Consider the following 24089-nt stretch of genomic DNA (forward strand, 5'->3'; position numbering starts at 1 on the left):
AAACCATGAAATTTTTTTTCCTTATGATTCTCCCCCAGGGAAAGAAGAAGGTTGTGGCCACAGCTTCCAGGTAGGGCTCCTCTGCACAGCAACAACAGATGAACAAAGTCATGGAGGAATACAGGGATATTTTCGCCTCACCCACTCTACTCTGTTAGTTCAAGCACTCCATCGATCTGACCCCAGGTGTGCCGCTGCCCAATGGACCGATCTATCGATGCTCTATTTTGGAGAAATATGAGATCAAGAGGCAGATTCATGAACTATTGCAGAAAGGGCACATCAGGCTAAGATCATCACCTTGTGGGAGCCCGATTGTATTGGACAAAAGAAGGATGGGACCTAGAAGCTTTGTATTGACTATCGGGTGCTAAACAATATCGTTGTCCGAAATAGGTACCCAATCCCACAGATTGATGACCTTTTGGACCAGCTCAAACGGGCCAAATATTTTAGCAAGATTTACTTGAAGTCAGGTTATCACCCGGTGCATATTGAACCCTCTGAGGTGTGGAAGACTGCCTTCAAATCTAAGGAGGGCCTTTTCGAATGGTTGGTCATGTCATTCGGATTGACAAACACCCCTGCAACCTTCATGAGACTGATGGACAACATCTTACGACCCTTCACCAATGCATTTGTGGTGGTGTATTTATATGACATCTTGATCTTCAGCTAGACTTGGGAAGAGCACCTCCACCATATTCGACATGTCCTTCAAACCCTGTGACAACACAAGATGTGTGCTAACTTGGAGAAATGCACCTTTGGCCTGACCTAGGTTCAATATCTGGGATACATCATTGATGAGCAGGGTGTACATGTGGACCCATCCAAGATACAAGTCATTCAGGACTGGCCAGCCTCAACCACTCTAACAGAGCTCCACAGCTTTTTAGGTCTTGCCAATTTCTACCGTAGGTTCATGTTGGGGTTCTCTCACATCACTTGGCCTTTGATTCAAGTCACCTAGGGTAGAACAAAAGCAAAGTGTTTTTGGTCGTAAACCCAACAAAAAGGATTCTCCGAGTTGAACAATCACCTCTGTTCTGCACCAGTGCTCACATTACCAAACTTGCCACAAACATTTGAGATTAGGACAAATGCCTCCAACTATGTTATAAGTGTGGTTCTTACTCGGCATGGGCATCCAGTGGCTTACCACAGTGAGACACTTTCAGACATAGTCCAAAAGTACCCCACTTATGACAAAGAAATTTATTCCATTATGCAAGCCTGCCATGAATGGAAGCATTACATTTTTGGGAAAGAAATCCACACATACCACCGACCTCTACAGTTCATACAAACACAAGCGAAGTTGCAGAACAATCGCCATCAGAATGGGTCCACCTATCTGCAACAGTTCCATTTGAACATTAATTATAAGCAGGGTAGCACCAATAACGTCGTTGATTGCCTTAGCCAACCATCGGTCATGGCGTTGTTCATTGTTCTCGACTCTTGTGGGCACAAGACATCAGGGTGGCTGTATCTTTACAAGAGCGATCCAAAATTTGGCAGCATATACCAGACACTCCTGGAAGGGAAGCAAGTTCCAAATTTTCAGCTTCAGGATGAATTGTGAAGCCACCTGGGACACATCTGTGTTCCTTCAAGTGAGCGTGCCAAGATGATTTGGGAGGCGCACTACAATCGGGTCGTTGGACATTCTGGAGTAGATAAAATAGTGGCAGTATTCCAGAAGTATTTTTATTGGCTGAAACTTCGTCGGGATGTTGGGAAATCATTAGCAATCAGAAACCATTGAATGAAAGGTATGGACTAAGATATAAACAAAATAATATTAATAAAGGTTCAAGTTCTATGATGACAAGAAATGAAGCAAATGAAGCTATGTTAATGAGCTCAAGGGTCCTATCAAGAAGGAAGAATAAAAGCCACTAAAGGAGAATGTGCAACAAACAATGATGAAGAAGATTCAAGAAGAAGATCATGGCTTTAGAAGGACAACACCATCAAGAAGAGCACCTACACTCAGGTACCAGAATATTTTTCTTGTAATGTGTTATTATTCTAATAATTTTGGGCATAAGGTTATACATTGCAGAGCCTGTGAAAGAGGTAGAAGTACAAGAAATAGATATGAAAATCCCAAGAACTATTGTGAAGGTAGTTATGGTAACAAAATCTTGTGAGCTTTTCAACATAAATTATAACAGTTGTGGTGCTTTTAATTACGAAATTGAATGTCAAAAATGTAACAATTTTTGACACAACCAAAAATTGTAGAAGTTGCTTGATAGTACCTTCAAATGAAACAATGGAAGTTCTTGTCCATCATATGAAGAAACAACCAAGAACTTGGAAAAATAAGAAGGATGATTTGAAGGTTGAGGAATTCGGGCATGCTCTACAAGCCCAAAGCAAAATAATTTAATGGTATATTGATAGTGGATGCTCAAAGCATATGACTAGAGACAAAAACATTTTTGTAACATTGACGAAAGAAAAAAAAGAAATGTCACTTTTGGGAATGATACCTTTGCCAAAATTAGAGGGAAAGGCACATTTAACCTTGGAAGCAAAGATGTGATGGCTGAAAATGTTTTGATTGATGAAGATATGAAGCACAATCTACTAAGTCTTAGCCAAATGTGTCATCAATGACACAAGTTTATATTCAATTCAAAAGAATGTGAAATAAGGAAATAAGGATCAAGAAAATTGTTTTTAAAACCAATAAGAACTCAAAACAAAATATACATCCTAAATAAGATTGGAAAGGAAAGATGTTGTCTAGGAAAGTAATATGAAAGTTTTCTTTGGCATAAGAGATAGGGGAATACACACTTTGACAATCTCGTCTAGATCAGTAAGAAGGAAGTTGTGATGGATATGCATGAAATTACAAAAAGCTTCAAATATTATGTCCGAGTATTATTAGCATGGAAAACAAACAAGAGTTGAGTTCAAAACTAAGGAACATTCCATGACAAATTCACTGGAACTTGTACACATTTATTTATGAGGGCCAACGAGAACAAAAGGACTAGATGGAAAACAATACTTCATGTTTCTCGTTGATGACTACACAAGGATGACCTGGGTTTGTTTTCTTAGAAAGAAGTCAGAAGCTTTTGAAAATTTTAGAATATTCAAGGAACCCATTGAAAATGAAACTGGTTTGAAAATCAAATGCTTGAGATGAGATAATGGAGGAGAAACTACTTCAAATGAATTCAATAACTATTGTGAAGAACATGGAATGAGAAGACACTTCTCAACAACTAGAACTCCTCATCAAAATGATGTGGTTGAAGGAAAGAACATAATTGTGGAAGAGATGGCTAGAAACTTGTTGCATGAATCCAAACTAAGTAATGTATTTTGGGTGCAAGCAGTACATGCAATTGTTCAAATCTTGAAGAGAGGATTGCTAAGAAGAAATAATGACAAAACTCCCTATGAAATGTGGAAAGGAAGACCAACTAGTGTCAAACATTTCAAAATATTTAGAAGCAAATGTTACATAAAGAGGGATGACCATAAGTTAGGAATGTTTGAGTACCAGACAGATGAAGACATGGTTGTTGGGTACTCATGTAAAAGAAAAGAATACGAGTGCTACGATCTTGGACCGAACAAGATAGTAAAAAAGCATCAATGTAAAAATTGATGAAACAAACTTGTTGAAGACCAAGAAGGAAAGAAAAAATCCACACATCTTTAATGAACAACAAGAGGAAGAACCAAAGCAATAGGAAGAGAAAGAATAAGAGAACACCAAGAAGAGACGCAATCAGAGGAAAAATAATGTTGGGTGTGGAGCTTGATTATCTTCTGTATTCAAAGGTATTGCCGCATTGGACCCTAGTTCGTACTGGGGCGACAACACCGCCCGTAAAATATTTGCTACCGGGGGAGTCCAGGCCCCCCCCCCCCCCCGGTGAGGGGATCGGGGGTAGTGCCCCCGAAGCTAAAAATAGATGTGAAATTGCCTTGTAAAATGTTGTAATTTCGTAGTCAATCTGGGCCGTTCATTAGGCGGAGATCTGACGGTAGAAGTTATGTTTAATTTAGGGTTTTTTTTTCCCTAGAAGGCATCCCCTCGCTATATATGAGGGAATTGTATTGTGTCTATGTAGATATGTATTCTGAGTGAGGAAGAGAGAGGAGATTGAGAGCGAAGAGGGAAATACAGCGGATCTGCTGTAGGTTGTATCTCTTCTGTTTGATGGATAATATAAAAGGAAGGGCTGGTTGTTTCTCCGTGGACGTAGCCCAAACTGGGTGAACCACGTATATCTGTGTCTCTCTTTTTTTATGTGTTTTCTATGTTTATATTTCTGCAATATTTTATGTGTTCCATTGCTCTGTAATATCTAATTTTCTAACAAATAAGAAGAAGCAGATAATCAACAAGATTTTTTAAAACCTTCTTGGACACCTAAATGTTGGTATCAGAAGAACCATCCACTAAAACAAATCATTGGGGAGAAGAGTACAAGAGTGGAAATGAGAAGAAGAAAACAAGCACAAACAATGTAGTCAAGGCATCTATCGTAATTATCCACAATTGAACCAAGTTATTTGAGGAAGCTAGAAATGATGAACATTGGATTAAGGCCATAGAAGAAGAACTAAATCAAATTGAGAAGAATGAGACATGGGAACTTGTTCGAAGATCCAAGAACAAAAATGTGATTGGTACAAAATGGGTCTTCAAAAACAAACTAAATGAAGATGGAAAGGTGGTTGGAAACAAAGCAAGGCTAGTGTGCAAAGGATATGACTAAGTTGAAGGGATATAATTTGAAGAAACTTTTGCTCTAGTAGCCAGAATGGAAGAATTCATAATGTTATTATCATATGCAAGCTCTGAAAGAATCAATGTGTATAAGATGGATGTAAACTCAATGTTTCTTAATGGGAAGCTAGAAAAAGAAGTCTACATAGAACAATCGAAAGGATTCTTATTATCAAAAGATGGAGACTATGTTGGTAGATTGAAGAAATCCAAGTATGGATTTAAGCAAATCCCTAGAGCTTGGTACTCAAGATTAGACAGTTATTTGCAACAATAAGGATTCAAAAATGGAAATGCATATAGTAATATCTATATAAAGGAAGATCAAGACAGTATGATCATCATTGAAGTATACATTGATGACATCATCTTTGGAAGTTATGACGATAGATTAAGTCAGAACTTTGCAAAACATATGCAGAATGAATTTGAAATGTCTTTTCTTTGGGAGTTGAATTTCTTTTTGGGACTCCAAATATCTTAGCTATATGGAGGCATTTTCATCTCTCAAACCAAGTACATCAAAGAAATGTTGAAGAAATTCAAAATGGAAGACTACAAACCTATGAGCACTCCTGTGGTCACCGAATTCAAGTTGAGTAAAGAAGATTAAATGATCCAGGTGGATATTGGTGGCCACCCGCCTATTCCACCTAGACACACTAGTTATTTTCATTTTTTTCCTTGTTCGTTTCAGCATTTACTATTTTTAGCAGCTTTTCGGGTCCTAAACTTCCGGAGCAGTTTTGATTCCCTAAGCGGCGTTTTTTTGGGGTTTGTGATAGGCCTGTTCCCATAGGCAAGGGCCTATGACGAAACATATAGTACTCGGTGAGACCTTTCTAACAAGGTATTGTACGTGCCAAACGGAGATAATATGACCAAGTTACGACCCCGAGAAGTTGGCTTCCCAACTAACCCCAACGAGGCCTACAACCTCTTGGTGTTACATCTCTTGGGGTTAGGGTTTTGGTTGTTTAGGTTTTTCTCATGTTTTCCAATAAGAAATAGGCCCTTGAGCCTCATTGTAACACAGTTTAGAGGCATGTAGCAACCACATCTCTTCTCAGAGATAAGCTACCATCGCCCGAGATATCTTATTTTCATTATGTTTGTAAGCATAGTTGAATATTTTTATATTAATCAAAAGAATTGTTTTTCTGTTGCATCTCTGTGTTTATGATTATATATGTAAGTTTTTCCGTTCCTATTTAAGTTCGGATCAGTGGTATCAGAGAGTATTCTCTTTCTCTATTTTTCTTTGCATGTCCCCAATGAGGTCAGGGTATAAGGAGTTAGGGCTTGATCTGGTTGAACCATTCCAATATCAGCCTCACAAAACCCGATGACTTCCCATGAGAGAAGAAAATAAAGATGAGGGGGCAGGAGATCCTTTCAAAATGTTTCTTGAGGAAGGCCTCGAGTGATAGAGCGACGTGATGATGGATAACTTTGCCCACTTCCTTCGATGGCTACCCACATGCGATGCATATTCATCTAGAAACCACTCTGGAGGTGCCACTCCTCTTAAGGTACAAGTTAACTTCGATATTCCCATATTTAAAGGCCTGATAGATACAGATGTCGTAGATAAATGGTTAAATCTGTTGGAAGGATATTTTCCAGTTCATGACTTTTCTAATCAGTAAAATATTACCTTTTCACTTCTCAAAGCCGCCCCACACGTCAAGGACTGGTGGGAAACCTACTGTGAATGAATGGATGAGAATGAACCCTCGCTTTTTTCAGCCACACCCACTTGGAATTCTTTCTGAGACACCATCAAGGAAAAATATTACCCTATCGGGAGCTATGAAGACAACTACATAAAGTGGACCATGTTACAGTAGGGAAGGGACAAAGATGTGCCAGAGTTCAAAAATATTTTCCATACCCTTCGCACGAAGCTGGGTATCAAGGATACTGAGCAGCATTTGGTGCTCAAGTATTGTGGCTGTATACACAAGTACATCCAGGACGAGATGGATTTCTTGGACATTTCCTCACTCAACACGGTGTATCGATACATTGTCAAGATTGAGCAGAATTTTAAACAGAAGAAGCGAGACTTTGGATCTACAAATCTAAAGCAAGGAAAAGGCACCCCCAAACCACAAAACAAAGGACCAAGCCAAGGCGGGGCTACCCAGGATAGCCCGTCGAAGCTGCAAGCAAAGAACAACACCACGAAGACGAAGAAGGACACGGGAAAATGGTGTGAGTTCCATAAGAGCTCCACTCACAATACAAGTGAGTGTCGGGCCAAGCAGTCACTAGTGGCCAAGATGAAGGATTCTGAATAAGACGCAGGTTTTGACTCTAAATCAGAACCCAATAAGGGAGTTGACAAAGGGAAGCAGATCATTGATGCAGAGCCCAGTGCCACTGTGGCCACCACCAAGATCCAGAAGATTGAGCCTAAAGATCGAGAGGAGGGGGAACACCTCTTCCACTCACAGATTTGGGTGAAGGGTTCTCTGTTGTAGTTCATTGTCGATAGTGAAAGCCAAAAGAACCTCATTGCAATAGAGTTCATGAAGCAGTTGGGCCTAAAGACTACAACACATCAACAGTCATACACCATCGGGTGGCTTCACCAAGGACGAGATCTTCGCGTTAGCTGGCAGTTTCGCCTTCCCTACAACATCAAGCCCTTCACGGATGAGGTACTGTGTGACATAGCTCCTCTTGAAGTTTGTGATGTATTGTGAGGACAACCATAGTTGTGGAAGTGACATGTTGTAAATGAGACTATACCTTACTCTGTGATTATTACTTTGGGTAATAAGTTGTACAGGATAGCAGAGGTAGCCCCGCCTACTGCCATCTCTTTGATCACTACAAAGAAATGTAGTAAGAGCATTTCCCAGACCATGAAATTTGTTTTCCTTATGATTCACCCCCAGGGAAAGAAGAAGGTTGTGGCCATGACTTCCAGGTAGGGCTCCTCTACACAGCAACAATAGATGGAAAAGGTCGTGGAGGAGTACAGGGATATTTTTGCCTCACCCACAGAGGTACCTCTGCACCATGAGGTCAAGCACTCCATCGATCTGACCCCAGGAAGCCGCTGCCCAATGGACCGATATATTGAAGCTATATTCTGGAGAACAATGAGATCAAGAGGCAGATTCATGAACTATTGCAAAAAGGGCACGTCAGGCCAAGCTCATCACCTTATGGGACCCCGATTGTATTGGTACAGAAGAAGGATGGGACCTGGAGGCTCTATATTGACTATCGGCACTAAACAATATCACTGTCTGGAATAGGTACCCAATCCCATGGATTGATGACCTTTTGGACCAGCTCAAACGGGCCAAATATTTCAGCGAGATTGACTTGAAGTCAGGTTATCGCCAGTTCCCTATTGAAACCTCTAATGTGTGGAAGATTACCTTAAAATCTGAGGGCCTTTTCGAATGCTTGCTCATGTCGTTCGGATTTATGAACACCCCTACAACCTTCATGAGACTAATGGATGACATCTTGCGACCCTTCACCAATGCATTTATGGTGGTGTATTTATATGACATCTTGATCTTCAGCCAAAGTTGAGAAGAGCACCTCCACCATATTCGATAGGTCCTTCAAACCCTGCTACAACACAATATGTGTGCTAACTTGGAGAAATGCACCTTTGGCTTGACCCAGGTTCAATATATGGGATACACCATTGGTGAGAAGGGTGTACATGTGGACCCATCCAATATACAAGTCATTTGGGACTTGCTAGCCCCAACCACTCTAACAGAGCTCCACAGCTTTTTGGGTCTTTCCAATTTCTACCGTAGGTTCATGTTGGGGTTCTCTCACATCACTTGGCCTTTAGGTCAAGTTACCAAGGGCTGAGTGAAAGAAAAGCTTTTTTGGTCACAAACTTAACAGAAAGCGTTCTCTGAGTTGAAGAATCGCCTCTGTTCTACACCAGTGCTCACATTACTAGACCTGCAACAACCATTTGAGATTGAGATATATGCCTCCAACTATGCTATTGGTGTGGTTCTTACTCAGCATGGGCATCCAGTGGCTTACCACAGTGAGACACTTTCAAACACAGTCCGAAAGTACCCCACTTACGACGCATGTCGTGAATGGAAGCATTACAGTCTGGGGAAGGAAACGGTCATCCACATAGACCACCGACCTCTACAGTTCATACAAACACAAGGGAAGTTGTAGAACGATCACCATCAGAAATGGTCCACCTATCTGAAACAATTCCATTTCAACATTAAGTATAAGAAAGGTAGCACCAATAACGTGGTTGATTTCCTTAGCCGAGCACTGGTCATCGGGGTGGTCGTATCTTTACAAGAGCGATCCAGAATTTGGCAGCCTATATCAGACATTGTTATGCCACTTGGGAAACATTTGTGTTCCTTCAAGTGAGCATGCAAAGATGATTTGGCAGGCGCACTACAATCGAGTCAGTGGACATTTCGGAGTAAAGAAAACAACTGTGGTATTGCAGAAGTTTTTTTATTGGCCGAAACTTCGCCAGGATGTTGGGAAGTACATTAGATCCTGCACTGCCTGTGCCATTCCCAAACCAACCATTAAGGAGCAAGGCATGTATACTCCTCTACCTACTCCTAGCTGGCCTTGGGAAAATGTCTCCATGGATTACATGTCGGGCCTTCCTTCTACTAAGCACGGCAACGATTGTGTTTTCATGGTCATCAACATATTATCTAAGATGGTCATCATGGCGGCCTGCAAGAAGAGTATCACAGCAAAGGCCAATGCTAAGCTCTTCTTTAAGCGAGTGTGGGTACACTTTGGGATCCCATAGTACATTGTCTCATAGCGGGATAGCATATTCCTCAGTGCATTTTGGTCAAGTATCCGATCGATCTTGGATACAAAACGCACTAAGTCCACGGCTTTCCATCCCCAAACTAATGGCCAAAAAGAGGTTGTCAACAAAATGATCGTACACATTCTATGCATCTACAACTCGAAGCATTCAAACACGTGGGATGGAACTCTCCCGTATGTCCACCACAGCTACAACAGAAATCTCCACAGCTCAACAAGCCATAGACCCTTTCAGGTAGGGTTGGGAATCCAGTCATTATGCCCCATTGTTGTGGCCATACCATTTGCATCCACTCAGGTATATTCGGCTCATGTTCAGTTTGAAGATGAAAGGGCTAACAGCTTCATTGAGCACATTCAACACATCCACCAATAGGTCCATGATATATTGGACAGAGACAATGCTAAGTACAAGCAGCGCCATGATGAACATCGAGTATCGCACAAGTTCGAGGTGGGTGACAAAGTTTGGCTACATTTACAGAAGTAGCTCCTTGTTGTACCCAACCGCAACCTTCGCCCACTCCAATATGGGCCATACACCATCACTAACGTCATAGGTGACAATGCCTTCGATCTCAACATCCCACCGTTCCTTGGTATGCACCCAGTGTTCAATGTAGACTGCCTTTAGCCATACTTTCTACCATTGATGGACACATATGACATTGCAGAACAACTCACACCAACATAGCTCAACCCGGGTTGCATGGAATAGGCCACAACTGATCAGATCATGGACACACAGATCAAGAACACTTGCCAACAGAGGATATAGTTATATCAAGTTTTCAAAGTGTTGATAGTGCTGGACTTGCCAACAATAGGGGATCACCCCGTATGAAGTCCCAACTAGACCTCACACCGTTTGGTGTGGGAGTCCCATCTGATATGATGACCCGATTGCCATTATCTTAAAGATTTTCCTCAACTCTTGCTTGTCATCACATGAGAGTGGTCTGCTTTATCTTGCGAGAAGTGAGGTTCGCGTGCCTAGTGATTGTAAGTGTCTCTTGTGCCAATGGTTCTTTCACCATGGAGGGAGAGGGTGGGAGTGAATCCCAAGTCAGTTGGGAGAAGCCCCAACTCTGTTAGGAACACACAACACAATAGGACGTGCACAACTTCCAGAAGAACAGTCCACACGAATGCGGAAGTCACAACACACAAGGGAAGATAACACGTACAACACTCAGCAGATGAGTCCGCGCGAGTGCAACAGTTGTTATAGCAAGTTTTATGTGAAAGGTATGTCTGATGTCTAGGGAGGTAACCAACACGGGCAAGACAGCATTAACAACATATACAACACATTTTCATTAACATATATGTATTACAACAAGTGAATGAGTTCAAGTGTTAAACACAGGTTAAAGCAACATGCATTACAAGTGTTCAAGATTAGTATTACAATAGTTACAATGCATGTGTGAAAATGTGTTGGCCTGTTAGCAGGTTTCTGAATTAAGCGAAAGTTTCAAGACACATCGTTACACCATACATCACTAACCCAGTGAAAGTTCCGAGATATATATATATATGAAATTGACTAACAACTCACGTGTTTTATATACATAAATATATACATATTGAGTGGACCTAATGGTTAAGAGCATGTGTTATCTCCTAAGAGGTCATAAGTTCATAAGTAGAGGGGGTAGAGTAAGTATGCCTTCACCTCAACTAGGCCGAGGTGGGTTCCTTGTCCCACATACAAGGGGGTCTCATACACCAATTTGGTGGCTGCTTGGGTGTGACCTTAAAATTGGATGATAATAATAATATACAACTTAAAATATGACATTAAATAATTAGCTTTGGCCTTACATTTCCATGGGTCTCTCAATTGGTGTATTAGCCCATCTTCCATTGATGTTGCATTCACACATTGATCCTTGTTTATATGTTGGTAGGCTTGATAGGTTCATCCATTCGTAAAGGTGCATGTTCATCCGTCTGTCCATCTGTGAACACATCTTGGATGTTTTCTTGTCCGTCTGCGAACACATGTTTGCATGATCATCCATTCACGATCACATCTCTTTACATGCATCATCTATTCATCCGTTAGCGAACCTGTCCTTCTGCATGTGCTCCCTTTGTTCATCCCATCTGTCGTCGCACCATGTTTGTTTGTGTACCTGTGTCTGCAGTCACTCATGACGAGACGACATCAAATCCATAAACCTCCTAGTCTACCATGATACATGATCATTTCAAATGCAGGTGACCAGGAGAGGTGACAAGGTTATGAGGTGGGATGGAGGCTCCGAGAACTACTTATGAAAATTGCACATGAGTCATTGGGTGATGAAGATGGGCAATCCGGATTGACAGTGACTATCTGCGAGGTATGGGTCAGCTGGAGGAAAAAATTGCGCAGTATGTGGGTGGAACAATCTGGGCCGTGGGAAGGTTGGGGAGGCATGAAGTTTCTAAAATGAGCAGGCAACGGGAGCTTGGCAGCAAAACTGTGCAATTCCTGAGGGGAACTGGCAGTCAGATGTTGGGTCACTGGCAACAAAAACTGCACAATTCCTGAGGGGAACTGGAAGTTAGTCGCTGGGTCACTGGAAGCTGCACAATTCCTGAGCGGAACTGGTAGTCAACTGCTGGGTAACTGGTAGCAAAAACTGCACAATTATTGAGGGGAACTAGCAGTCAGCTGCTGGGAGCTCGGCACCAAAAACTGTGCAATTCCTGGAGGGAACTAGCAGTCAGCTGTTAGAGATTGGCAGCAAAAACTGCGCAATTCTTGAGGGGAAATGTCAGTAGGCTATCGGGAAAAACTATACTAAAGCTAGGAGGTTGGCCTACTGATCACCTCTGCGCAGTTTCTGAGCTGAGTAGACTGTTGGGCAGCAGAGGACTTGCTCATGAAAACTACGCAATTTTCTTGGTGAGCAACCTGTCGACTGTCAGGAGGGATGGCTGGAAAAATTGCACAATTTTTTTAGGGAGATAGGGACAGGAACTTCGTGCCTGTCCAGCCTGTCTGCGCAACTTTCTCAGTCAATGGAGCGGGCAAGGTATGCAGCCTCTGCGCAATTTTTGAGGGGAGTCGGTTCCGGGGTGGCTATCGGGTCAAACTCTCTGGTTGACCAACATGAAGGTTGATCAATTTGCTTACAGGCAGCGCAGCTTGAAATGGCTTGCTTGGTCCTTCTGCGTTGTTCTTGGTGACAATCGATCGAGTCGATGGCGGGGTGATGGTCCGATTGTCAGAAGGGAATCCAGTCGTCAGAACTTTAACAAAGCGACTAAGTGTGTGAATGAGCGAAAGATGCATAAGTGATCTTGCAAACACATACTTATATGACTTGACGACGAGACGACTCAAACCATCCATACACATACTCAACATGATTGACTGATGATGTAAGCGAAAAGCGTGACACTTGTGATTGATCATTGGTCGACCATGACGACGCTTGCGCAACAGTGAATTTGACTTTGTGTGTGAGTGTTGTAGATGTTTTCATAGTGAACACAACAAGTAAACACGAAGTGAAGACTTTGAGTATAACCAGAACATGGTCCCAAGCATGACTTTGACATCAACATGCAAAAGCTTTGGTGAAATGATCAAGCAAGGTGGGTGTGAAGACTGACACGAGCTCACTGGGTGAACCCGAGTGTGTGCAGTCATCAAGTGAAACTCTTCAAGGGAGGCTCCAAAATTGGGTGCAAGTCGAAATTTTGGAGGGTGGTTATAGCCACTAAAACACTTGGTGACACACTAGTAGAACACCAACTTCTTTGTTTTAGTTCATTGATATCCCAAGGCCTTGGTCTTTCAGGTAGTATTGAATCGTTGTGCGGGTTACTCCAGCTTTCCCACTTACCCCATGGATATACATGGTTCACCTTTTGCCAACTCAGTCAAACACAATCGAAAGTTCAGCTTGATCACAGTGTTTCGAATTCAGGAACAGTAGTTTAGCTCACGAGTTGAAGATTTTCAGAGTATAAGTTTTCATCTCTGGTGTTTCTTCACTGCCAACAGGGCTAGACAGTACCCCAGTGGAGTCACACAGGAACACACGCATTTCTCCACTGCTAGCAAGCCTGTTCAGTACCTCGGTGGACTTGCATGCTTCACCTCTCTACGTATGAAGCCTTTCTCTTCTTTCACCTTTGTATTCTTTCAAAAGGACTGTGCATAGGCACTTATTTATTTTTGGGGCTGAAGAGGTATCCCAACTTATTGAGAGCAGAAGAGGTTGTTCCTTTAGATAAGCATGTAATACCTTTGACATAGGTTTTCTCATTTAGATTTTCCCCTTCTCCGTTTCTAATAGTTGGTTGAGCTTGAACACACAAAGTATAAGGCTGAGTGTAGGCATGGGGCTTCCCAGTGTGAACACATGCTCATGGTTGGACCAAAACTTCCCTTGTAGACGATCGTATTTTCGGTCAAGACTTCACCAGCCGAAGGTTATAACCAAGCATAGAGAAGATGGACACAAGACTGGCCAAGTGCTGTAGTGTCACAAGTTTCTTCAAATCTCAGCCACATACTCTATTCAAAAGCTAGAACGTGGTAGTTGGCAACACTTATTTCCGAAAACAAAAATAGTAAGGTATCAAGAAAACAAAACAAACGTAAACAAAAATAGTAAGCAAAACAAACCAAGTGAAAACAACAACAAGCAAGCAAAGCAAACAAACATGCAAACCACAAAGTAAAGACAAGTGAAAAAGCAAACACTACACCTAATCCTAAGTTAAACGATCGGGGTTACATAAAATGAAATTTCCAATGAAGCCACCGTAGGCGTACTCGACCTGCAATCACAAAGATACGAGTGATTAAAATAGATAAAAAAAATAGTGTGCAATAGAGAATGAAAAAACTTGACAAACTTGCACACGAGAGAGAAGGTCTCGCCTGTGGGCGGAAGAATGTGTCACAATCGCCCAACACACATGCTTACCTCCTCCGTGACTATCGTTTTTCAACAAACCTTGGAGGACTCTTGTGAGCGTGTTGTTCTGCACCATGATTCTTAGCGAGTGCAAGGAAGGACTGAAGCTTGTTACCTGTAACACTACTCGCCAAGTAAGATTGTTCTAGCCATTCGGCGATTGGATCATAAAATTCGTGATGGATGTTTTGAAAATTTCATGATCTTTGAGAAGATGGATCCCTAATTCGAGAGAGGGGATCACAATGGGAATCTGATAAAGATAGATAGATATGATCATTCTCATCAGTCATGTCAAGACAGTGAGGGCCTGCCATAGCCCTCATCGTAGGCTGAGGTGCCTCACTTTCTTGACAGAATTCTAAGAATAAAGATGTTACATGGTGAAGATCATAGTGCGCGAAGCAACTGTCATTGGATGTACTATTGGGAAAACGATAAACTACATGATAGCCACCCAAGGTAGAAGAAAAATCAAACTAGTCGATCGACATGGCAAATTCCTAGTTTGACACAAACAAAGAAAAAAATTTAACAATCGTGTGAACGCTTTGAATTAGGGAACCAAGTTTTTTGTCTACTAGACATGATAGAACACCCACCTGCAATTGGTGAAAAAGTGCGCAGGCATCATGGTAATCACAGAAATGTAGAAAGGATGTCAGCACTGTGAATGTGTGAAACCAGTTGGGGTGTGGTGAAATGAGAGTAACTTGATTCGTGCGATAGGTTGTGCGCTCATCATCACACAAGGAGATTGTTGGTGTGATGAGTGGGTAGATTTGACGTGCAAAATTTGCAAAAAGACCAAGGAGCTGATTACGAGAGAGAACATCCGATAAGTATGATTCCAGATAAAGATAGTCTTTGAGATGATCAACTTCATTGTCCCATGATTGAATGAGGGATGGACACTCCCAACCCGAATTATATGTAAGAGAGGTGCATGAAGACGAACATGTTGTAACGGACTCATGGATTCGATCATTAGCGAAAATCTAAAATTTTGAAATATCACACCTAGAATAGTAAATATTATTTACACAGGGATCCACGTCGAGTGCAACCATGCATATATATGGATTGTGCGTGAGAAACAAGATTTGGTTTGGTTTGGCAGGCTTACAAGAGTCGTGAAGTCCTGACATAACCATCACCGGACATTGAAGTGCCTTGACTCCTTGGCACGTCCTAGAACTTTCCAGAATTGAAAAATTGCATTTTGAGATGTGAAGCAAATCATGCATGGCTTGGGGATGGCTATTGTTTCTGATTTCAAAACTATTCTCAGGATGACATCCATATCTATCACAGGCTTCATCAAAATTTTCAGCAAGCTAACTTGACGAGTTGTCTTCATGCAACACACAAGATGATGACGAGTGGGAGGAGTCCTGTGTGTTGAGACTATTTTCATCGTGGACAACCTCATTCCCTTATTTTGATCGAGGAGATAACTCATGGGATGAAGAACAAAGAGAACGTGGAATATCTCCGATGCATGCTCATTCGCTATGAATGATAGGACACATGGGCAAGTGAGGTGCAAAGGAAGCTTCGATATGGATGTCTGCTTTGACTGGTGCGCATTCCAGATCTGAGTTAGAGTGTACATGAGATGACAATAGATCATATGATGTGCTTGGGCGTTCATCACAACATACAGAAGCATGGGAGTGATGACAGCCCAAGACTGGAGGTTGATCAAAAGAATTGATTGTGCATGATGTTTCACCAAGATTCACGGATCGAGAATCGATCAAGAATGGAGGCTCAATGTTTTGAGAGGAATTGATTATGTCTTCACCGTCCTGCTCCTTCATTTGTATGATGAGACTGCCTTGCACATGACTGCAACTTGAGCCAGTAGCTTGAGAATCAAGAGAGTGCGCACAGCTAGCTTGTGAAGCATATCACTCAAGCGAGTCATAGTGCAAGGATTCTTGTCTAGTAGATGGAGGATGACAGAGATGCAGAGTAGACTCAAGACTTGGGTTATGAACAGTGATGTCCTCTTTTGGAATGGAGGGATCAGTTTTCGCCATAGGCTTTCTGCACCATTCTGGAATTTCCACTGTTGGGGCAGGAGATAGCTGAGCGGATGGGTTGGGAACATGCTGCGAAGATTTCTCAGCTTTACAACCGCTGCGAGGGGGTACCCGCTACACAGATTTATTAGATTTGTGGTTGTTGTGAGGGGGCACCCTCTTCAAGACATGAGGTGTCTAGTGATCTTCAAGAGTCGAGGAAGAAGGAAAATTAAGAGGTTCACCGTTTCAAGAGAGATGAACCAAGCGTTTCAGTTCTTGGCTCATGAAGTCAAGGTCAACAAACCGTTCAGGAATTTCGTGACATAGGTGAAGGAAGCGGGTAGCAAATTTCTCAACTGATTCGACATGCTTCATTCTTAAAGGAGAGATTCTCTCATAGACATCTTGGTGGTCACACTCATCAAAGGCTTGATGGAGCTTCTTGAGGAAAGTGAGAAAGGAATGGACGAAAGTAGGTGGCAGGGTATGACACCACCGATGAGCATGACCTTCAAGGGTGAGGAATAAGAGTATGCAAACAAGCTCATCACTATCGATTTCATGAGAATCATAGAAATGAAGCAAATCAGAAATGTGCTCGATTACGGATGTTCTATCCTCACCATCAAACTTTAACAAGGACAAGTGATCGAGAAGCTCATGGGGATTGATAACTAACTGAGGGACAAATGAGAGAAACACCCCGTCAGCACGAATTGTGTATTATTCATTGGGTAAGAGATTCAACCCAAATGTGTTACACAGTAATTTGTCACTGCCTTCACCCCAGTCTTTCTACTGTGTCATGTGTCCCAATGAAACATGCTCATACTAAACAAATGCTCTCTGATGTTGCCAAGTGACCCACTTTTCCTAAGTTTTCTGCCTCATCGCGACTATGGACTTAATATACGCGATGAACAGCGGTTGTAAATAGTCCAGCCGCGCTTCCAGCACGGAAGTACATCTGTTTCCCACGACGGTCCGATTTCATGCTCCGGTGCGGGGCTACTTGCTATCTTTAGCGACGGTCTGACTGGCTACATTGTCTACTAGCAATGTCAGTGCTAAAGCTTAGTTATAAACTCGCGATGATCTAGATTGGGCGAATTCATTCCAACAGTCGGCCTTCTGGATGCCTCCAAACCTGGTTTTTGGCATAGTTTGTGTGGCCCTTCCTCCTCTAGTATGGCAGTTCTGTCATTTATGCTATCTTCCTTGGGGATAAGCTCTCTATTCCACCTTTCATGGAGACCCCTTCTCCTATTTAAACACTCACCATTGCTATGATCAGCTAGTTGGTAAATTCTTGGATTGAGTAGTGTTGTTAGTGCTTTTGAGTTTGATAGATAGCTGGTGTGGGTGTGACAAGTGTGGGATTGTTGATAGCTTGTGGAAGGTTGTGAAGTGCCCTTAACTTTGTGTTAAAACTTATGAGTGAGAGAGAAACTTTGTATGTTGGGAGATCCATCTTCAAAGAGTGAATGCTTGAGAAATACATTGGTTGGACCCTCTGAGAAGGCTTGTGACGTCAAGACTTTGGTTGTAAGCTTGCTCTTATTTCATCATTAATACAATCAATGATGTTTTCCTATGTCTTGTATGTAATCTACTTGATAGCTCATGACTTCATGACTTTGTGAGTAAATAGATCATTGTCGTTTTCCGATTACGTGTTTTGTTGTATTTCCTTTGCATTGTTTCAGGTTGATCACTCATTGAGGAGAAGGAAACGGAAGCTGGAGCAGCGCAACAGAACTTCGTCGACCACCGGTTGAGGTAGGCCTCCAACTATGATTGTTTAAGGAAATCTATTGTTGATCTGTCCTTGCTGTGACTATACCCACTCTAGGGCTAGAGGGGTTGCCTTTGTCCGTAGAGGGAACACTTTCCCGCATCACAAGTTGGCGACTCCACTGGGGACTCTGTCCTATGTTCTTTTCTTGTTTGCTCTTGTTTTGATTTTGATTTGGTCTATCTTGAATTTCATGGATTAACTATCAGTCTTTTGGGTCACCCAGATCGATTTGGGAAATCCCTATATTGTCTGTTGAATTGACTGGTTTTTTTGTTTGGGAGTCTTTTGTTCATTTGTCATTGTTTTTAACATCGTCGCGGAAAATAGCTTAACAGTAGCACTGATGTCGCGTTCAGTCTTTTGTAAAGTCCTGTGCATCGCTGAATAACGTCGTACAGTCGCGACGATTCCTGAAATCGGTACGTCGCGGGAAAGATGTGTACTTCCGCCACTCTGTCGCTGCAGCTAGTTGCTAATCAGCGCTAGTTGCATGTGTTATACTCATGACGATTCCTGTAGAATTGATTTTTTTCAATTCTGCTTCCTTTCACCAGTCCTGTTGATCTTTTGCTCTTTTCCCCTCTTGCTCAGTAGCTTGTTTTTCACTGTTTATAGTTAAGGCAATCTTTCTTTGGCTTTTATTGAATGAATCTTGCATTTTTGACTGTGTGACCTAGTTCGTTCTTTCAATTTCTTGAATCAACTGGCTTGGTTGTCGATTTGCCCAAGGTTCGTTTGAGACTTTCTTGTTGGTTTGATTGAACCTTCCCCGTTGCTTGTTTCTGGTTGAATTTTAGTGACCGTTATTGAACCAATCTTTGGTATTGATTCGATTTCTTTTCACTACCGAACATAGATCACAATTGTTTGGATCGATCAGTTTTTTCCATGCTTGCTTGTTTGCTTATTTGTTTCTTCTAGATTTAAAGACATCAAAATCAAAAGATTGCATTTATCTAGTATATGAAAGTGAAAGTGAATTTGCATTTCAAGTTTGCATACTGGAAAGCGAATGATAAAATCTCACATTAGTAGTACCCATGCACTTTAGGAATTGATGTTTGTGTGCATTGAGAGACTGCATTTGTTTATCTTGGTTTTCTTGGTCTGGGAATGATCTCTCTACCCTCCTGTAGGTAGGTGTTCATTGAAGTAAAAGGATATTTTGCTCATTCTAGCTGCATCCTAGGATTTGTTGTATACATACGATAAGGCCTGAAAACTAAAACATAATTCAAGATCAACTCTAAAATGAACTGAATAAACCTAACAACGCATTGGAACATAACGCACACTATTTAGAGGTCTAGGCTAGAGACGTGCTCCGGCGTCGTTAAACCTAGTCACTATTGCTTTCACTCAAGGTTGGGTGATTCCTCCTTCTGTGACTCAATAGCGGTTTAGTACGGAATTGCGCTCCCATGTACCATTGAGTATATGTTGGGAGACCCCACTAGGTTATCATCCTTTTTCCATAGGAAGCCGTGTCTACCGCCTTGCAAATCGTAACGCACCGAACACAACATTTGGGAAGATTGACTGCCATTCGGAAAGTCCTTGGTTTTCATATGACTGCCAAGGTGTATATGAAGTTTTACAGGTTGTTTGGTAAACCTTTTGCCTAGTTCTCTAGAGTAGTCACTTTCGTTCCTTTTCGGACTCCCTAAAAGAAAAGGTCCATCTGAGCACTTGTCACTTCATGCACATTAAATATTCGAAGGCAACTAGAGTCATTTTTCGTCCTTTTCTCGACTCTTTAAAGATGAAAAGGTTAAGTTCTATTCCTATGTCTTAAAATTTATTTGGCCACGATCACATTTACCCTGTTAGATCTTGTTTGCGTTTTAGCTTGTGTAGGGTTCTTTCTCGTTATATTTCCTAGGATTTTGAATTGAATCATCCTGGTGGAATCACCGATCCCGTCTCCCATTCCAAGTGACCAAGGGTCTCCATCTTCTGTCGCTCCTGAGGTACCGGTTGTTAGTGATACTCTCCCTGTCATCCCGAGTATCCAACCGCTTAACTCTCGCGCTCCAAAGGACGAGTCTTACGATATTCATTGGAATCCCGTTTGGGAGCCTTCTGAAGAAGATATTCCCATTACTCCTCCTAGTGTTTCGATCCCAATGTCTTCTTCTGATATGGATGACACATCCCCCATCACGAGTGAAGAATCCTTTGTGATGAGGGGTGAAATTCCTATCCTGACAGAAACTTTGCCCTTTCGTGTCACCCCTCTCGGTGTCACGCTGCCTTTACACTATAAGGCTTTGAAGGATATTATGGGTTCTAGAACTCCCCTTACAAGTTCCATGTGGTCTCGTACCGTCACTCCGACTTCGGAGCCTTTTACCCCTCAAATTCACAATGTGTCTGTCACCTCAGTCCCAACTATTCCAACTGTTTGTGTGGCTTCTTCAGCCCCTGTTGTTAGCATCGTCACTGCATCCTCAGTTGTGACCACTGTTGCTGGACCTTCGTCCGGACCAGCGAATAGTGGCCCATCGGCATCTACATCTGGAGTTGTTGATCCTACACTAAATGCCCCACCTTCTTTTGGTTCCATTCCAGCAAGGGGGCATACGATCAATATTTACAAGCTCTTCAGAATCTGGATCCCCAAGATCTGTTTCATTATTATGATTCTCGAGGAGCTCATATTTATTACCCCAGACCTTTGCCATCTCAACCTGTGGTTGAGGTCTTAGTTCCATTATCCGTTGCTTGGGGTACCACCGCCCATCATGGTGGCCAAGTACCCCCTGCAAATTTTCAAGGATCACCCTATCAAAATCACCCGTCTTACGGACAACCTTATCCAGGGCAACCTGGAGGCCCACAAGGACAACCCTTCCAGGGACAACCTCCGACCTTTGGTGGTTCCTCCTTTACCTATTTCGGGCAACCTTATGGTAATCCGGGACAACCTTACATACAAAAAGGTCAACTCGGTTTCGAACAAGGCTACCCTTCTGGGCAAGTCGGTCAGCCTTACGTTCAGCAAGGCCAACCCACTATCCAGTCTAGTCAACCATCTGGACAAATTGGTTAGCCTCAAATCCAACCAGGCCAACCAACTGTCCAGTCTGCTCAGCCATCCGGTCAATCAGGACAACCCTCAATTGTGTAAGGACAACCCAGTACCCAGCGAACTCAACCTTCTGGGCAAATGGGTCAACCTCAATCTCAACTAGGTCAACCTTCTGGCCAAATGGCTCAGCCTCAATTCTCTCAAGGACATCTGTTTGGGCCTGTTCAACCGGACACTCAAATGATTGTTGCTTCTCAAGCTCCACCCGGTTTTCAGCCCCAGTCTGGACTCCAGACCCAATCCAGTCCTCAAATTCAGATTGGATCCCAATCTCAACCTGCTTATCAAACGTAGCCTGTCTCCTAGGCTCAGTTTGGCGCCCAGCCACCTTATGGTTTCGAGCAATCCCAAGGGCAAACCCAATTTTCCCCGTACCAAAATGATCAACAACTGTAGGTGAGTCCTTACCAAAATTACCAGCAACCATATGTTGCTCCTGCAAGCCAAGTTCGTAATCAGTGGAATGTTGGGGGGCAGATCCAAGGTCAACCGTCCAGTTACAGCTATAACCCCTATGGACAAAATCCCTACGGACAGAACCCTTCTGGGCCAAATCCATCTGGACAAAATCAATGGGGGCAACAAGCAGCTGGCTGGAACTCTGGTGCTACCTCCTACCCACGGCCTCAAATGTCCTTTAACCCTCAATTACCCTTTTTAGCAACGTTGGAGTTACCGGATGTGTCCAAACTGACAAATGATCCTATTCTTCATAATCCGTATTGGCCACCGATTCCAACTAAGATTCCCGGTGATTGTCCCAAGTTTGACAGTAAAGCTGGAGAAGATCCCCAAGCCCACGTCATGACTTATCATCTATGGTGTTCGTCAAATTCGTGGCTTGATGATTCAATCCGGCTCCGCCTTTTTCAACGGACCCTCATTGGCTCTGCTGCTAAATGGTATATTGAGTTAGCTCGTGGATCTTTTCAGGACTTTAACTCGTTGGCTATGGCATTTTTAACTCATTTTCAGTTGCCGATTCGATATGAGATGGGCACACATCTCCTGACATCCTTAAAACAAACAACGGCTACGCATATCTCTGATCATATCCATGAATGGAGACGGTGTCACCGTTTGATTAAGTTTTGGATTCCCGATCAGCTTCTGACCGACTGGTTCACAACCTCGTTTGTCGGTCCGATAGCCCGGGACATTGCTATGGGGGCATGTGTAACTGAAGAGCAGGCTATTGCGCGTGCTGAGTACCTCGACTTGGTTTACTCCCAGTCTGGTACACTATATGATTATTTTCCTGATGCCCTGAGGCCCGGAACTTCAAAAGCCCCACCAACACCATCTGTTGATGGCGTCATTGGTTCTGTTAATCCGTCCTCTAAGAAATCTTTCGCCAGCCCTGGGAAGCAAAAGTCGAATGCTTCAAATGAAAACACTTCTCAGGCTGTATCCAATTCTAGTAACACTTGCGAGGTTAATGCCATTCAGTCCACCACGGCAGATAAAGCCTCGAAAGGGAAAAAGAAGGGGAAAGGAAAGAATAAGGCTAATCAATCGAAGCAGGATTCCCCTAAACCTCCACCCGAGGAAGGTACCAAATGCAAGCCTAAGTATCCTTGCCTTATCTGTGACGAGGATCACTATACCAAAGACTGCCCTAGGCGGTCTGAAGTTAGCCGTTTGTTGAAAGGTACCCCTGGGACTCCTACCGTGCTTAAGGATCCTTTTCCCTCGCAACAAACTCAAATGGTGGCTAATCCATCTTAATCCTCTTCTCCCTTTGGTTCTCAGGTATTTATGGCTGGGACGATTCCTGTCCACATTAGTACTCGGGCAAAAGAGTATCCGTCGCCTACCGAGAAGGAGCCTGAGGTCCCCTCTAGTGCTCCTCCGTCCAGTTCTGGTCCCCTTCATATTGAGTGACCTAGCACTGAAGCGGTCATCTGACCTCCTCCTAAAGGCGTGCTTTGGAAATCTTCATACAACCCTAATGCTCGTGTTGCTCAGCACTATAGCATCATTGACGACTTAGCCCAAGCTCTGTCAACTATGTCCACATTGGAAGTTCTCCAGAGTTGCCCTTCTCAGAGGAATTCTTTGCTATCGGCCATCGGTGGCATCGACCCAGCCGACTTGGACCTGATCATTTTTTACCTAGACAGTTATATACCGAGACTGCCTCACCAAATTGCCTTCCTTATCCAGGTCATCATCAATTCTAAAATGATTCATCATACCGTCATTGACGAAGGCACTTCTACTTGCATAATGTTTGTTGCTTGTTGGAAGGCTATTGGTTCTCCGACTTTAAGCCAGTCTCCTACGACCTTGGAAGCCTTTGATGGGAGAGAGTCTCGTCCCTATGGTATACTCCAATGCTTGCCTATTACTTTGGAACGGAAGACAGTCGAAGTGGAGGTTGAAGTTGTTGATGCCAATTTAACTTACAACATCCTTTTAGGACGAAGCTAGACATATGCCATGCGAGCCATGGCTTCATCTCTATTCCGTGTCATTCGTTTTCCTCATCAAGGGAAGATCATCACAGTAGACCAGTTGTCCTTCTCCTCCTCCTCCTCCTCCGATGGCAACATACCTTTTCTGGAGCATACCTTCGTTCCTTGTGAGAATGTGGGTGTTGGGCTCTTTAAAGATCCTGCCCTCATGGGTGTTTTTTCGCTCCCACCTC

At 42.8% G+C, this 24089-nt stretch overlaps 1 pseudogene; it reads right to left on the reverse strand.

Moving 5' to 3' along the window:
- LOC149218402 (histidine--tRNA ligase, chloroplastic/mitochondrial pseudogene) overlaps positions 1 to 21062 on the reverse strand; it is a 66060-nt pseudogene extending 44998 nt beyond the window's left edge.
- Between the last annotated feature and the right edge of the window lie 3027 nt (positions 21063 to 24089).

Source organism: Pinus tabuliformis, chromosome Q (genome assembly GCF_031772625.1).
Source record: "Pinus tabuliformis cultivar Carrire ecotype Pingquan chromosome Q, CPIR1, whole genome shotgun sequence".
NCBI classification, from domain to species: domain Eukaryota; kingdom Viridiplantae; phylum Streptophyta; class Pinopsida; order Pinales; family Pinaceae; genus Pinus; species Pinus tabuliformis.